The sequence below is a fragment of the Diadema setosum genome, chromosome 3 (genome assembly GCF_964275005.1).
Source record: "Diadema setosum chromosome 3, eeDiaSeto1, whole genome shotgun sequence".
NCBI classification, from domain to species: domain Eukaryota; kingdom Metazoa; phylum Echinodermata; class Echinoidea; order Diadematoida; family Diadematidae; genus Diadema; species Diadema setosum.
Window position 1 is genome coordinate 31,121,062 of NC_092687.1, and position 16,033 is coordinate 31,137,094.

Sequence of the window (16,033 nt, forward strand, 5' to 3'; positions counted from 1 at the left end):
TTTACTGGTTCATGACAGAACATTACTATATGAGCCAGTTACATTCCAGTTCAATGAGTTCGTAACTAGACTTGGTCCTGTTCTCTAAATAGAGGCTGTGAAGCTATTGCCGGAAAGGCCACAGCATCTTATTTGTATCAGATCATTATCTATTTCTTCTGACCATGACTGACAACATAGCTGTTCAACTTGTCAATTCTACACAATCAAAATTATCTTCACTTGTATGGTTGTGAAAGTGTGATTTTCCAATTGCTAAAACATGCAGTAGGTCTACATTACAAAAGAGAGAGGGAGAGCATAGCAAGAGTAAGAATTGAGACAAGAGTGCATTTGACATGCAGTAGAACCTTGTTATAATGAGGTCAATGGGACCAGAGATATCACCCCTATATATATTAAGATCTTGTTATTAATACAGTTTGTCATATCAGTGCTTATAATATTGAGGTTCCACTGAACATGCATCAATGAATTACAACAAAATAATACATGATCATTTGTACAGAGAGGCTGAAGTCCAACAGCATGTTTCCCAGTTGTGTGCCTTGATGAGTGGGTGTTGGAAGCTGCATATCATCAGTATGACCAACATAATGGACAAGGTGTCTGACAAAGTATGCATGTGACTTTCGCAATGTACAAACTTATCTGATGCATTTCTACAACCACGTTCCTGTTAAGCAGATCGCAATGTGACAAGTCACATTCTACACCCAATATCAGTGCTGCATATACAGTCTTATTACAGCCTATGCAAAATGAAAACGTGTCACTCTTTCTGATGGAGAAGTTTATCACATTTTCCTCACAGCAGACGATGGCAGTAGGACTCTCACATTTTGGCCCACAAATTTCCAGCATCATCTCACCAGTTGCCGGTGTATGCAACATGTCTTGATCACCTGATATAGAAACAAAAGTGAAACGAAATGGAATGCAAAAGGAGTAAAATTTTATAATCCTTTTATATGACATCATGTGTTCATCTAGAAATTTATCTTGAGAATAGGATTTAAATTAGACAATGTGAATGGGACCCGTGGAGTATGGTAGTCATTATTTTGGGTACCTGGTACAACTGTATAATGGCAGCATAAAATAATGATAATAATAATAATAGTGTAATAATTGACAGTGCTTATACAGCGCATAACACAAAGTGATAATGTCCCTATGCACTCAAGAAATAAAAAATGAAAAGATTATACAAATATATCCTTCAAGGCTACATGTACTTCTGCATTATTTACGAAGACAGGTCCAATATAATTATTATTTGAATAAATTACTGGAGTGCAGGACTGAAATCACACATGGTGAATTAGATATTGCATTCTTTTGATGGGTGCAATTGCAAATTGGCAGTATAAACAGCATATTGTCAAGGGAATATAAAATGGCAAATTTGCATTATTTCATCTGGAAGAAAAATTGAAAAATTTGACAAACAAACTCACTCATTATCTGTGGCATCCGTTCTAGCACCTTCTCCACACTGTTGAGCATATTGGTGATAAGCAGCTTCCAACACCCATTCATCAAGGCAAACGGTGGAACATCCTGGGTGTGCTGTTATACAGTTTATTTGAGCATCTGCATGTCGGCCGGTCGTTGTACTGCTCGACCTCCTCTAAGACCGAGTCAGCCTTGTGACAGCACAATGACTCCCGTGTTGTAGGCATTGGCACACAGTTCCCACATTGGCACCTGAAGAAAGAAATACAGGTAAATTCAGGTTTACTTGTTGTGTCACTTAATTAGTTTTAGTCATGTAGTACTGAGCTGCCACAAAATGATAAATTGAGACCAATCCTTCAAGTTCAACATGCCAACTATTGCCACAGAGATTTACATCTACACCAGCCTCTTCAGTACTTTAGTCTTTAGTGACTTTACTGTCTTGTCCACACATTCCAAATAGCAGTAAGTCAATAAGCAGTAACTAACTGTGGCATTGGTAAAAACTTGTACGTTGTAGAGAGTCTAGAGTATTATTACAACTTACAAGCAGCAGTTTTGTACTTCCAACATTTGTGACTTATACTTTTTTCTGGCCTATAGATATACTACTAAAATAAGTGAGTTACTAAGGTTATATAGAATATAGACTCTCAAGTAGATAATCACCAATTGTTATTCCCAAATCTTGCGGGCTCGTTGTCATCACCCCGTCCCCTGAGCTTCCTCACCGCCGACTGCTCCAGGGGCGGGAGGTGCAGCGTCTGGTTCATACTATACGGGAGTAAACCCAATCGCTGTTGAGGCCGACCAACGCCAACGGCTGTTTCTCCTGCTTGATCGGGGATCTTCGTCCTCACCATCTCGCTCGACATCCGACTCTGAGTCTGACTCCCTCTCTGACTCACTCGAAACGGTAGCGGGCATGAAATGGGCGACTCGATCTCGTCGCCTGAATCCATTTATTCACACGTATCTTAGAACTAAGCTACACAGGTCAGCGACAGAGCTGCTAGCTAGAGCTGAGCTGAGGCAGTCAGACCGCAACGCTGCTGTTAATGAGCTCAAATCAAAAATTTATCGTATGCGCAGGTTTTTGCGCATGTCCTTCTCAACACCCGAGATTATGCGAGATAATTCAGAGACAAAGTGCATGGTCTACGAGATTCATTTATTGACGACATGAAGATCTACTCTCCGTGACTAATTGACATGATTTGTGAATATTTGATATTAATCAGACCTTTTAATGCTTATATCATGTGAAATGAACTTATGATACCGTTATTCTTATCACCGCATCCTACTGACATTTTTTAAAACGATCCTAGAACATATTATGACAAGGCTTTCTATTTATTGATCACCCGACCCGTTCCAAAGTTGAATCAACTCATTACTGATATCCAACATTCTAGAGATTCTTGTTATAATAGCACAGTAAGAACTGAATTGGTCCCTCGCTTAGAAAACTATAAAAATTGAAAGTCTCGTCGAGTGAAAATCGTGGAGTGGCAATTTGAGATACATGCATGATCATGTGCTCTCAGGGTATCATTAGTTTAATTACTCAGCGATGTATACAGTGGAATTAGATGGAATAATTATTGTAATTCACAATAGAGATCCCCAAAGAACTATGTGTGCACAATAAGTTTTAGATCTTTTATTATTGATTAATAATGAGCCATTCATTAATGCAACAGTTACTGCTAGCTGAGTAAACAAAGTCCAAGCCAAAGTTGAGCTGTCGATCAGAGTGGAGTGTTGTTCTTGTTGTTGACGTGGAGATCTTAGCCCGAGCGCGTATACATACATCGTGCGCGCGCACACACACACTCATAGGGTCCTACACTTTTATCTACACACAGAGTATTACTGCATGTACAGCACACGTTTACTGTCCTTCCGCGCTGACCAACTGTTTCAACTCTCCACTCAGAGGGAATTAACCAATCAGAAACGCGTATTCGCGGCAAACTGAAATCTCGTCAAAAATTAACTGTACAACGCAATGATTTATTCGATCACCTGACCCGTTCCAATAATCAGTCCACATGAAGTCATCATATTTCCATAGTATGATATTTCCTCTTTCATTTCATACCTCTTCGATTTTGGTCCACGTTTATTTCATTGTTCTAATGTACCCCCTAAGAAAAATGAAAAATATGCAAATTTTATGTTTTATAATTTCCTTGCTCAGTATATTTTATATGTCACAACCTTTCAAGTAGTCGGATGTCATTAAAGTACAACTTTTCAGCTTTTTATCGATGTATTAATCAGGAAGATTGGTAATGTCGTTTAGATTTACAGGGACTCTAAAAATATGGTCTTCCAGCTCATTACGTATTCATGTCCGCAAGGTCCATGCATACGCGTACGATAAATGAGAAGGCTTTTCAGGGTGTTGCGGTCTGACTGGAGGCGAGCGCTAAGAGCGCTATATAAGATACTCACGATCGATATAACATTCTAACATCTACCTACCTTGGATCGAGATATCGATATAAATTTAGACTGTTAACCAGTCTCCCGTAACAATATGTCGTTACGACCTGCACACGCACTCACCAGTTGCAATGTACATTCAGCAGTTAAGAGGCTGTCACACACGCCTACTTGTCTTGTTTCCTGAAGGAAATGTTTAGTTTTTTCCAAAATGTAAACATGATCCGAAATGACAAATTATTATAGGTAAAATACTCGAAAAATGTCCGAGTCGCCATTAAGTCGCTTCTGGAATATATAAACAACATATTTAAATCCTTTCTTGGGATGTGCTACTTGCAAAAATTGTGTATTTTGTGATTCAAAAGTAGAAAATCTATCTATCATTGACACGCTAGGGCAATGGTGAGAACTTCTTGCCTTCGCGGGGGGCTTCCTGTTGGTACGTCAAATCGCACTAGCCAATCAGCGGACAATTTTAGGGGGCGTTCCCACATTTGGGTGGTTTTAGAGCGATTTCTGACTACTGGTTACTTTTTAAAATCTAAAAATGTCGAAATCGTGTTAGTGGACCTGTATAGAGTCTTTGTAGCCCCAATGTTCACCCTAAAAGACCCGCCCTTTAATACACAGGGCCTATGGAGAATGAAATAGGTCATTGCGTAGCGCATCCGACTCGTAATCTTAAGGTCCCTGGTTCGAGGCTCACTCCTGCCAATATATTTTTTTTTAATTTTTTAAACACTTGTTTTCTTCTTTTTCTTTAGTTAATCTTAATCTCCCTTTCCTTACTTTATCTTTTTCTGATTTTTTATGCTTCTCCTTCAAATTTCTATAAAATAACATAATTTTTTTCTTTATTTTTCTTTCTTTCTACTACTTTCTGTGCAATAGATGAACAACAACAATGGTTATCAATCCCATATTTTGCACATGTTTAGTACATGTCACGTTCATTATTTCATAAAATAACAACTACTTGATCGGACACCATCTTGGGTATGTAAATTAGGGTCAAAGGTCATAAATGTTTCATCCTGTATCTTGGTGAATACATGTCCTATCTTTCCCATATTTTGCACACGTAAAGACCATGTTACAAGAATCATTTCATAAAATAATCACTTTTTGCTTAGACGCCATCTTGGGTGTGCAAAGTGAGGTCAAAGGTCAAATATACTTCATTCTGTATTTCCGTTAGTGTATACGGAATTCGGTACCAAAGATGGCAGGTCTCACTCCCTTTTCTAAATGAGAATCCAAACATCACACGGCCAATGTCCCGTCAACACAGATGAAACATGTATGGTCATGAATATTTGGATCAGGACTCAAATCATTGATTTTCGAAGAGATCGGATCACCTAATTTGTCAGTGTTGACAAATTCCGGTTCTAGTTAGGTGATCCGAATATCCTTCTGATCCCCGTCTGTATCTGTACTGATTGTTTATTTCTGGACAAAAGTTGTGCAGAGGTTAGCTCAGAAAGTGCATTGCCTCTCAATGTCAAAATTATACCATACATGCATCGTGTCGCAAAGTCGACAGCGCAAGTAAAATCATAGTGATCAGTCGACCGTGACGTCACTATGACGTCATTATATGAAACACATTTTCACGCATATCTCATTAATGGAATGGAATATTTCAAAGCGGATTCTACTCATATTCTCAAAATTCATTTTTATTTCAAAACGCGCGCGTACGCGCGCGTTGAAATATTTGTATGCTCAAATCGAGCTCAATTTTTTTTTGCACACGTTTCAGACCATTTGGAGCATTTTTTAAAAAATAGAAAAAAAAAATGGACGGACGCGTACGCGCGCGCACATATTCGCACGCACAGCTAATATGAAATAGAAATTTTAAATTTTTTTACATGGATCGGATGTCCGAAATGTCAAGAAATATTTCTACCAAGTTTCAAGTCGATCCGATTCAATATGACGTCATACGGGCCCGTCAAATTCAAAATTCCGCGCGTGCGTCAATGGGGATACACAGTGCAACTATGCCAAAAAACCGCCAATTCTAGATTCGATTTTACTCGTCAGGATGGACGGTGACCCCCCATTTTCTTTACATATTCTGAAAGCTGATGAGTTGTACATGTCATTTCATGGGCTGGCTATGCTGACAAAATGATTAAAAGATATCAAATTAATAAAGTAAAAAAAGTAAATTTTCAAAATGACGTCATCAAATTTCAAGTTTACTCGAGAGTATCGCACTTATCCTTCGCTAATGTTCACCCAAATTTCAATATGTTGTAGCTTATAAAATGTTCTTTCATAAGTGTAATTACACAATTTTAATTAGATGACGACATGACCTCGAAAAAATTGATTGAAGGTAACCTTGTCAAATTTGACCAGTTTACGTGTAATCTCTATGGGAGTGCAATTTTTATGGAAATGAAAATTGACATGACTATCTTTATCGAGCACCAGCTCACTTATGCTTCGGTGAATTTCTCTAAGATTTTAATATGGTGTAACTGAGACGTAGGGCTATCGTGAATGTGCCCTTCGTTTTTTCATACGTTGTCGGGATCACGTGAAAAAACTTCGTTGAAATTAAAGTTTATCTTCGATGTATTGAAATATTTGAGTATATGAATATAAGAACGACCCAAGTCCATGGAAGATCATTTCGAGTAAACTAAAAAAAACTTCATATCTTTTTTATTTCTCCAATAATATTCTATTTAACTGTGATGGGAAGGCAACATTGTATATATACAAATTAGGACATATATTATTATGACAATTAACATTTACATTAATTGTGGAGAGGCCATTTTGTGTGGTGGACTTGGGTCGTTCTTTGATTCATATGGACTTGGGTCGTTCTTTGATTCATATACATGATATTCTGCTATAGAGATGGGAGAAGGATGAGAGAGGGCGCTATTATATGAATGTAAGAATGACTCAAGTCCTTCATTCTTACATTAATATAAGATTTAACTCATTCATTTCAGGCGCTTCCGGGGGTAATTAGGATTTATCATTTACACACAAGATGAGTCCATGCATAAGCTTCAATTTCCCATGTCAAACTAAATTTGGCCAAAAATTGGACTTGGGTCGTTTTTATATTCATATACTCATTTCTTTCTTTTGCAACTTTGTGTGCAATAACTCAAGAAAGACATACCCTATAACCACCATATTTTGCACATGTTTAGTTCATGTCACGAACATTATTTCATAAAATAACAACTACTTGATCAGATGCCATCTTGGGTATGTAAATTAGGGTCAAAGGTCATAGATGTTTCATCCTGTATCTTGGTGAATACATGCCCTATATTTCCCATATTTTGCACACACAAAGACCATGTTACAAGGATCATTTCACAAAATAACCACTTTTTGCTCAGATGCCATCTTGTCTGTGCAAATTGGGGTCAAAGGTCATACATACTTCTTTCTGTATTTTCGTTATGACGTTATCTCTATGGGAAGGTATTTCTCTAGATGTGTAAATTGACATGATTGTCTTTATCGAGCACTAGCTCACTTACCCTTCGGTGAATTTCTCCCCGATTTTAATATGTTGTAGCTGAGACTTTGCGCTATCGCTAGGGTGCCCTTTGTTTTTCATACAATGTCGGGATCATGTTGAAAAACTTGGTTGAAATTAAAGCTTATCTTCTATGAATTGAGATATTTCTTTCTTTCTGCTACTTTCTTTGCAATAACTCAAGAAAAACACGCCCTATCACCTTCATATTTTGCACATGTTTAGTTCATGTCACGTACATTATTTCATAAAATAACAACTACTTAATCGGCCAACATCTTGGGTATGTAAATTAGGGTCAAAGGTCATAAATGTTTCATCTTGTACCTTGGTGAATACCTGTCCTATCTTTCCCATATTTTTCACATGTATAGACGATGTCGCAAGAATCATTTTACAAAATAACCACTATTTCATCAGATGCCATCTTGGGAGTGCAAAGGTGGGTCAAAGGTCATATGTACTTGTTGCTGTTTCTTCGTTATAGTGTATACAGAATTTGGTACCAAACATGGCAGATATGACTCCCTTTGCTAAATGAGAATCCAAACATCACACGGCCAAAGTCTCTAAACACAGATGCAACTTGTATGGTCATGCCTATTGCGATCAGTACTCGAATCATTGATAAAAAAAAAAAAATCGGATCACCTTAATTTGTCAGTGATGACAAATTACAATCTCTCGTTCTTCTTCTTCTTTCTTTATTTCTCCCCAAAAGTTGTGCAGAGGTTAGCTCAGAAAGTGCTAGCCTATCAAGTTCAAACTTATACCATGTATGTATCGTATCCCAAAGACGACAGATCTATTAAAATCATAGTGATCGGTCGTCCGTGACGTCACTATGACGTCATTATATGAAAACACATTCTCAATCATATCTCATTGATGGAATGGAATTTTTCAATGAAATTTACGTCACATATATTTCAAATCAAGCGCATTCTACTCATGTTCTCAAAATTCATCTATACCTTAAAACGTGCGCGTACGCGCGCGTTGAAATATTTGTATGCTCCAATCGAGCTCAAAATTTTTTCGCACACGTTTCAGACCATTTGGAGCATTTTTTTTTTTGGAAAAATTGAAAAAATCGGACGGACGCGTACGCGCACGCGCATATACGCACGCACAGCTCATATGCAATAGAAATTTCCCGTTTGTCTACTCGGATCGGATGTCTGAAATGTAAAGTAATATTTCTACCAAGTTTCAAGTCAATCCGACTCAAGACGTCATACGGGCCCATCAAAGTTGAAATTCCGCGCGCGCGTCAATGTCGATAGACAGTGCAACTATGCAAAAAAAAAAAAAAAAAAAAAACGCCAATCTTAAATCCGATTTTACTCGTCAGGATGGACGGTGACCCCCCATTTTCTTTACATATTCTGAAAGCTGATGAGTTGTACATGTCCTTTCATGGGTTGGCGATGCTAAAAAAATGATGAAAAGATATCAAGTTTCTTAATAAAGTAAAAAAAGTAAATTTTCAAAATGACGTCATCAAATTTCAAGTTCATTCGAGCGTATCTCACTAATCCTTTACCAATTTTCATCGAGATTTCAATATATTGTAGCTTATTTAATGTTCTTTTAAAATCATATAACAACATTTTCATTGAACGACGTCATCACCTCGTACAATGGATTAAAAATCATCTTGTCAAGTTTTTCCATTTTACGTGTTATCTCTATGGGAGTGCAGATTTCCTGGAGGTGAAAAATTGGCATGACTATCTTTATCGAACGATAGCTAACTTACACTACGGTGAATTTCTCCCAGATTGTAATATGATTTAGCTGAGACTTTGGGCTATCGTTAGAGTGTCCTCCATTTTTTCCTACGATGTCGGGATCACGTTAAAAAAACTTGGTTGAAATTAAAGCTTACCTTCGATGTACTGAGATGTTTCTTTCTTTCTGCAACTTTCTTTGCAATAACTCAAGAAAAACTGCCTCTATCACCCCCAAATTTTGCACATGTTTAGCTCATGTCACGTACATTATTTCATAAAATAACAATTACTTGATCGGACACCATCTTGGGTATGTAAATTAAGGTCAAAAGTCATAAATGTTTCATCCTGTATCTTAGTGAATACATATCCTATCTCTCCCATATTTTGCACACGCAAAGACCATGTTACAAGAATCATTTCACAAGATAACTACTTTTTGCTCAGATGTCATCATGTCTGTGCAAAGTGGGGTCAAAGGTCATATTATGTACTTCTTTCTGTATCTTCGTTATGACGTGTTATCTCTATGGGAGTGCAGTTTTTCTGCAAATGAAAATTGACGTGACTATCTTTTTCGAGCACTAGCTCACTTATGCTTTGATGAATTTCTCCCCGATTTTAATATGTTGTAGCTGAGACTTTGGGCTATTGTCATGTACCCTTCGTTTTTTCATACAATGTCGAGATCACGTTAAAAAAAGTTGGTTGAATTTAAAGCTTATCTTCAATGTATTGAGATGTTTCTTTTCTTTCTGTAACTTTCTTTGCAATAACTCAAGAAAAACAGCCTCTAGCACCCTCAAATTTTGCACATGGTTAGTTCATATCACGTATATTATTTCATAAAATAATAACTTCTTGATCAGGCACCATCTTGGGTATGTAAATTAGGGTCAAATGTCATAGATGTTTCATCCTGTATCTTAGTGAATACATGGCCTATCTCTTCCATATTTTGCACACGCAAAGACCATGTTGCAAGAATCATTTCACAAAATAGCCACTTTTTGCTCAGATGCTATCCTGGCTGTGCAAAGTGGGGTCAATGGTCAAATATACTTCATTCTGTATCTTCGTTATAGTGTATACGGAATTTGGTACCAAAGATGGCAGGTCTGACTCGCTTTTCTAAATGAGAATCCAAACATCACACGGCGAATGTCCCTGAACACAGATGAAACCTGTATGGTCTTGCCTATATTATGTATTTGTTACTGTATCTTCTTTATATCTAGTGTATAATACAGAATTTGGTACCAAAGATGGCAGATATGACTCCCTTTTCTAAATGAGAATCCAAACATCACACGGCCAATGTCTCTAAACACAGATGAAACCTGTATGGTCATGCCTATTGCGATTAGGACTCGAATCATTGATTAAAAAAAGATCGGATCACCTTAATTTGTCAGTAATGACAAATTACAATCTATAGTTATACTTAATCCTGGTATTTGTCTGCTACTGTGCCATCATGGGGTAACTATGGAACCTAACTTTGGCCTTTTTTTATAGTGTACCTTCACATACTTTCGTACTTTTAATACCCATAAAATTGCCAAAGTATCTGTGTACACCATACTTTAATTCACCTCGAATTCTTGTAATCCCTTTTCACCCTCACACGGCCACCTTCCCTAGCACTCCAGATAAGAGCGGTTGTATACATTGAGAAACGCATTTCTGACCTGTTTATTCAATACATAAGTTTGTTTATTTTCAAAACTAAATATTTTCAGTTTTCACACACCAGCATTAATCGCTGTAATGATTTTGTTGAGCGTCATTGACAGGTAGAACACTGTGGGGATGAGGAAGGGAGAGTATAGCTTTGCAGGTGTGTTGTATGTACGAGAGGACAATAGTTTTGGTAGAGTATGAGCATCAAGTATGCCTTTATCTCTATACTTAAACATTGTAGGCCTACTCTGTTCTGGTTTGAACTCCACTCACCTTCCTACACAGTTGCTAGAATTATAGATTTGCATTCCGTGCACACAATCATGTAGCATGTCTGCCGTAATTACGCCACTTATGTAACAGCCCTCATTCAGATGCGCTCGTACAGTCACCAGCGTACACAATGTTATTCTCCCCGGTCATCGTCCTCCCACATGAACGTCAACAAAGTTATGGTAGCTTTAAAGATGATAATTAAATTTTACCTTATGCCCATACACGAGCATTCGAAATGCAGAATGCCGAAGTTTTGTAACCACAGTGAATATTTTGCTCTTCCTCCACGATGCTTACGTTATATAAGGGCAATTCCGTATGGGAAGGGCGAAAACAGCAAAATTCAAAGTCAAGTATATGCTCAGATATTTAACTTTCCCGTACAGGAGGATTGTTGTATTTACGGAAACAAAAAACCCTTTTCCAATAACTTTCCTTGTTTTTGCTGTACACACTTTTAAAGTTGGGAGACTATTTATTGCATTTATCTAAAATTTTACAATATTGAATGAAAAATTAAACTGAAACAACTGAAATATCTCTCTGCTTTATCCATACTTCCACATCTTTCTTCCTATGCTTCAACAATTACATTTTATGAAGCATTCAGTCACTCTCATTATATTTTTTTGAGAAATTTTCAAAATCTACTGACAAATTGACGTAATTCCGTTACCATAAAATTGAACAAAAGTTTTCTCCTGAACAAACTAATCACTGATTTTTTTTCTCCCCTTGTAAATTTTTTCTCTACATGTGACTCCCTGAAAACTCACAAAACATTTTGTGAAATATCTCCTTCAGTTCTTCTGTAATTGTGGTGACGGAATTACATGGTAACGGAATTACACGCACATCTAATATGGAAGAGAATGACATATTCTACTTTCGTGCCAATATGTATGTGAACTGTTCATGAAATAGCTTCAGGGCATTATCATTGATCTTAACAGTGTTAGTGATTGGCAGTAAAGGAGAGAAAGTTGAAATATATGTATGGCATGATACACTGACATGACTCAGAATAGCTGCACGCCTCTGACAGCGAGTCGTGACATCAGGGTACATGCTTGACAAGACTTCTTGTGCTGAAAGTCTCCTTCCTTCTTTCACCTTTTCTCATGTACAAGAACTACATAGAGACTGTGCTATTAACTTTATAAGGTTTGCTACAGACACTCATTCTCAAATGTTAAAAATCATACTGAATTATGAGATATCAATGTATATTTTCTTGCTAAAAAGTCTCATGGTTTCATACAAAATCTAAGTATAGTAATGAGGGACTATTGAATGGGTATGATGCAGCATAAATTGAACAGAGGTTCCCATGATTTTCATTTAAGTAATCCAATATTTGCTCAAAAGTCGATTAGACATCACGGTTCGGATACATGGAACACTCTTCCTGAGGAGTTGAAACAGTGTGCCTCCTTGTTTTCATTCAAAGCAAACTTAAAGAAGCATATTTTATCACAGTATATTTCAAATACGAATTAAGCACGAATAATTTATATGACTTATGTTGGTCTCCCGATAGTAGCAACATCGTAAGTCATTCCCTCTTCCAGCAAACCAATTTTATCATTCCAAATCCCAGCCTATCTGCCCCTGTGCACTCTCAAGCACTCGCACGCACATTCACCACCATCACACATCAGAGTTTATTTTCCCCTGCTATCTTCGCAGCAGAATTTGTATTGTTTACCAATTTACCTACCTACCTTTTCCTCGGGCCGGCCATCTTTTCAAGCAATGCTTACAATGGCGGCCCTCTGCATTATCACTTCTTAAATAATAATTATAATATTGTTATTGTAATCCCAGCTGCATAGACATGCATACTGTAATATCATTAATTTCCTTTTATATCGTTGTTTATGCAAGTCAAACGACTCTGTTTCAAATATACTTTGTATGCTTCCCATGTTCACGTTTATTCAATCTATGTATATACATTGATTTGCAGAAAATAACGTATCTATTAAACAAACAAAGAAGAGGAAGGACATAAAATTTCTTTAAAAGGAAAAGAGACCTCTGCTACTGACAGCGAGAAATGAACAGGATAATTTTTGTGAGGAAAGAAAAGAATTTAAGAGAAGAATCATACACAATGTGATAGAAGTCATTATTTGACATGGGATGCCCACTGAATGTGACACCTTTGATCTTTCTGTACGCTTAAGGCTTTATTATCACCAAGTCGATAGTCTGACCTTTTATTGAACATGTCCTGTTTTTATCCTCAAGTCCTTTATCTTTAATGGTAAGTGTATGACCATGACCTTCTTTCATCTGTTTCTTACGTCTTTCCTCCACAGAGACATGTATTTTGATTTTCATGCCCATTTGATACAGAGCATCTGTTACCCTTTGAAATTTGTTCTTTAATCCTTTCTTTTTAAAAGGAATAAAGACAAAAACACCATTTGTGATGAACATTACCCAGTCAATAATTGTCATACAGCTCTAAAATATAACATTTCGGCCTATACTTTCCCGTCCTAAGAAGATTTTAAATATTTAAGTCAATGGGCTTCTGCTTCTACCTTTACTCTTCATGTTACTATCTGCTGTACAATCCAGTTTCCGTTCATACAAGTGCCATTACAGCGTATTTTATCATTTGCTTTTAGGCAGTCAAAATACAACTTACTGCAAAAGAGAAGATGTACACTTCTTGTGAGTGAATGTATGGCAGCACTCGGGTTGAAAAAAATAGACAAAGTCAAAGAAGAAAGACAGAGACAGGAAGCTCATAGGAAATTTATAGGCCAAGTCATGATTACAGTCAATTATCAAATCACTGTCGTGTTTCTGAAGACGTCATTTCGAAATATTGTGTGGTCAGAAGTAAATACTGACATTATACACAGGTTGATTAATCTGACTCTAACACAGTGAGCTGCAGATGGATAAAAGAGGCCCTTTTACCTTTCTATGAATTAACACAATTTGGTGGACTCACTCTAATGGTTCAAAAAGTTGTAGTTTGTTAAAGTAATTTTGCTGTATTCTATTTCATTTTAGTTTACAGATATAGTTCATTTTATTTTGGTCACTGTAAGGGAACTATCAAATTATGCACTACATTAATATATACCAGGGGGCAACTTCAGCTATTAGTAAAATGTCACGAGTCTTTTGTGATTAATATAAGTCACAACTTATAAATAATAATGACTGAGCACTGGTGCGGTACCATACTCATAATATAGGAAATTGTTCTTTTCAATTTATGATTGAATTGTAATTTGTCATTGGACCACAACTGCATCTTTTCACTTAACTCTTTATGTGCCACGTTCGCACGTCCGACTCAGTCGACGGCGTGCCAACTTCGCATATTCTGCTCAACAAACAAAGCCGCCAAGACCGATCGATAAAATCACTGGGGGTTACGCCATTTCCTGACCCACTTCATCTGACACACTCTTTCTGACACACTTTTTTTTGCCATTCATTTTGTACACGGGGCAGTTTTCATGAGACGGCCTCTGTTATTGGCTACTGTGCTAATGAATATTCAACAGCCTTACGATTTTTTTTTTCATAATAAGTCACTCGGTCTGATTCTGTGTCTGTGATTGGCTTTTAGCTATTGACTTACGCGTGATATCGATCTCCTCAAGGGGGTCCATGACGATATCTGATTACCAGTGTGCGTGTGTGTGTCGAATTGCGTTTTAGTGCCAGTGAGTGTGACATAGCTTCTGCAGGTTTTCTGTCCATTTCTCTCTCTTTAGTGACTTTTGCTTTCGTATCATCTTATCTCTGTTATTCTTAGAGTACAATCGTACTACCACAAGTGTTTTTCCCCCATTTTTTGAAGTGATTATCTCGTTTGCAACAATTTAGAGGTGAGTTTTTGTTCTAGTGTTTGTTGAGTTTTTTGATTGAACACGATGTAGATTATCTACGTGTGTGCGAGAACATTCATGGTACCCACTCGTTTGTTTCCGTGTGCATTTTTACAGTACAGTGTCTTCATCGTTCGTCTTCCGAGCAGCGAGTTTTCACCCTAGTTTTCCTCAACGTAGTTTTTTACCTCATTTTTTTTTTTTTTTTTTTTTGCGGTGCAAGATGTTCAGTGTATTTTTTCTACGGTAAAATGCCATCGTTGATGATCTCCGTGTATTCATTACTTAGTTTTCCACCTCCGTTTCATTTTGTGTACAACTAACATTGATCTAAAGTCTAACGTAGTTAGCTACAAAGTCTGCGATGTCTGTACGACGTCGTTTGCTGATGTGTTTTTGTGAGCTGGGAGTGACTATGGTGGGAATGATATTCAGGGTTTTGCTGTGGTTGAGATGATAGTGATGATGATCATAATGATTCTGGTGATGATATACGAAGCCTTGTGGGCTATCCTGGGTTTTAGGGGTCTAAATTATTTTGGGCTTCTAACTTCAGCACAGGCATAGATACGGACTATGGAAAGCCAAATAGGATTAGGGTTAGGGTTATAGGGTTAAGGTTAGGGTTTTAAGGTTAGGGTTAGGGTTAGGGTTAGGGTTTAGGGTTAGTGTTAGGGTTAGGGTTAGGGTTAGGGTTTAGGGTTTAGGGTTAGGGTTTAGGTTAGGGTTAGGGTTATGGGGAAACCATTTTGGCTTTCCATATTCCGTATCTATGCCTGTGCTGAAGTTAGCAGCCCAAAATAATTTAGACCCCTAAAACCCAGGATAGCCGATGATGCAATTTATTTCGTGTGACCATGACGTTGATCATTGATGATGGCGAGAACGACACGAGTAGCCTAGCCTAGGACCCCGTTTACAGTGCGGGGCCGGGCTCGGCCGCGGCTCGGCCGCGGCCGAGTCCGGCCTCAATTGCGCGGCCGAGCCTCGCAATTTTGTCCGTTTACACTGCTGGGCTCGGCCGCGCTTTT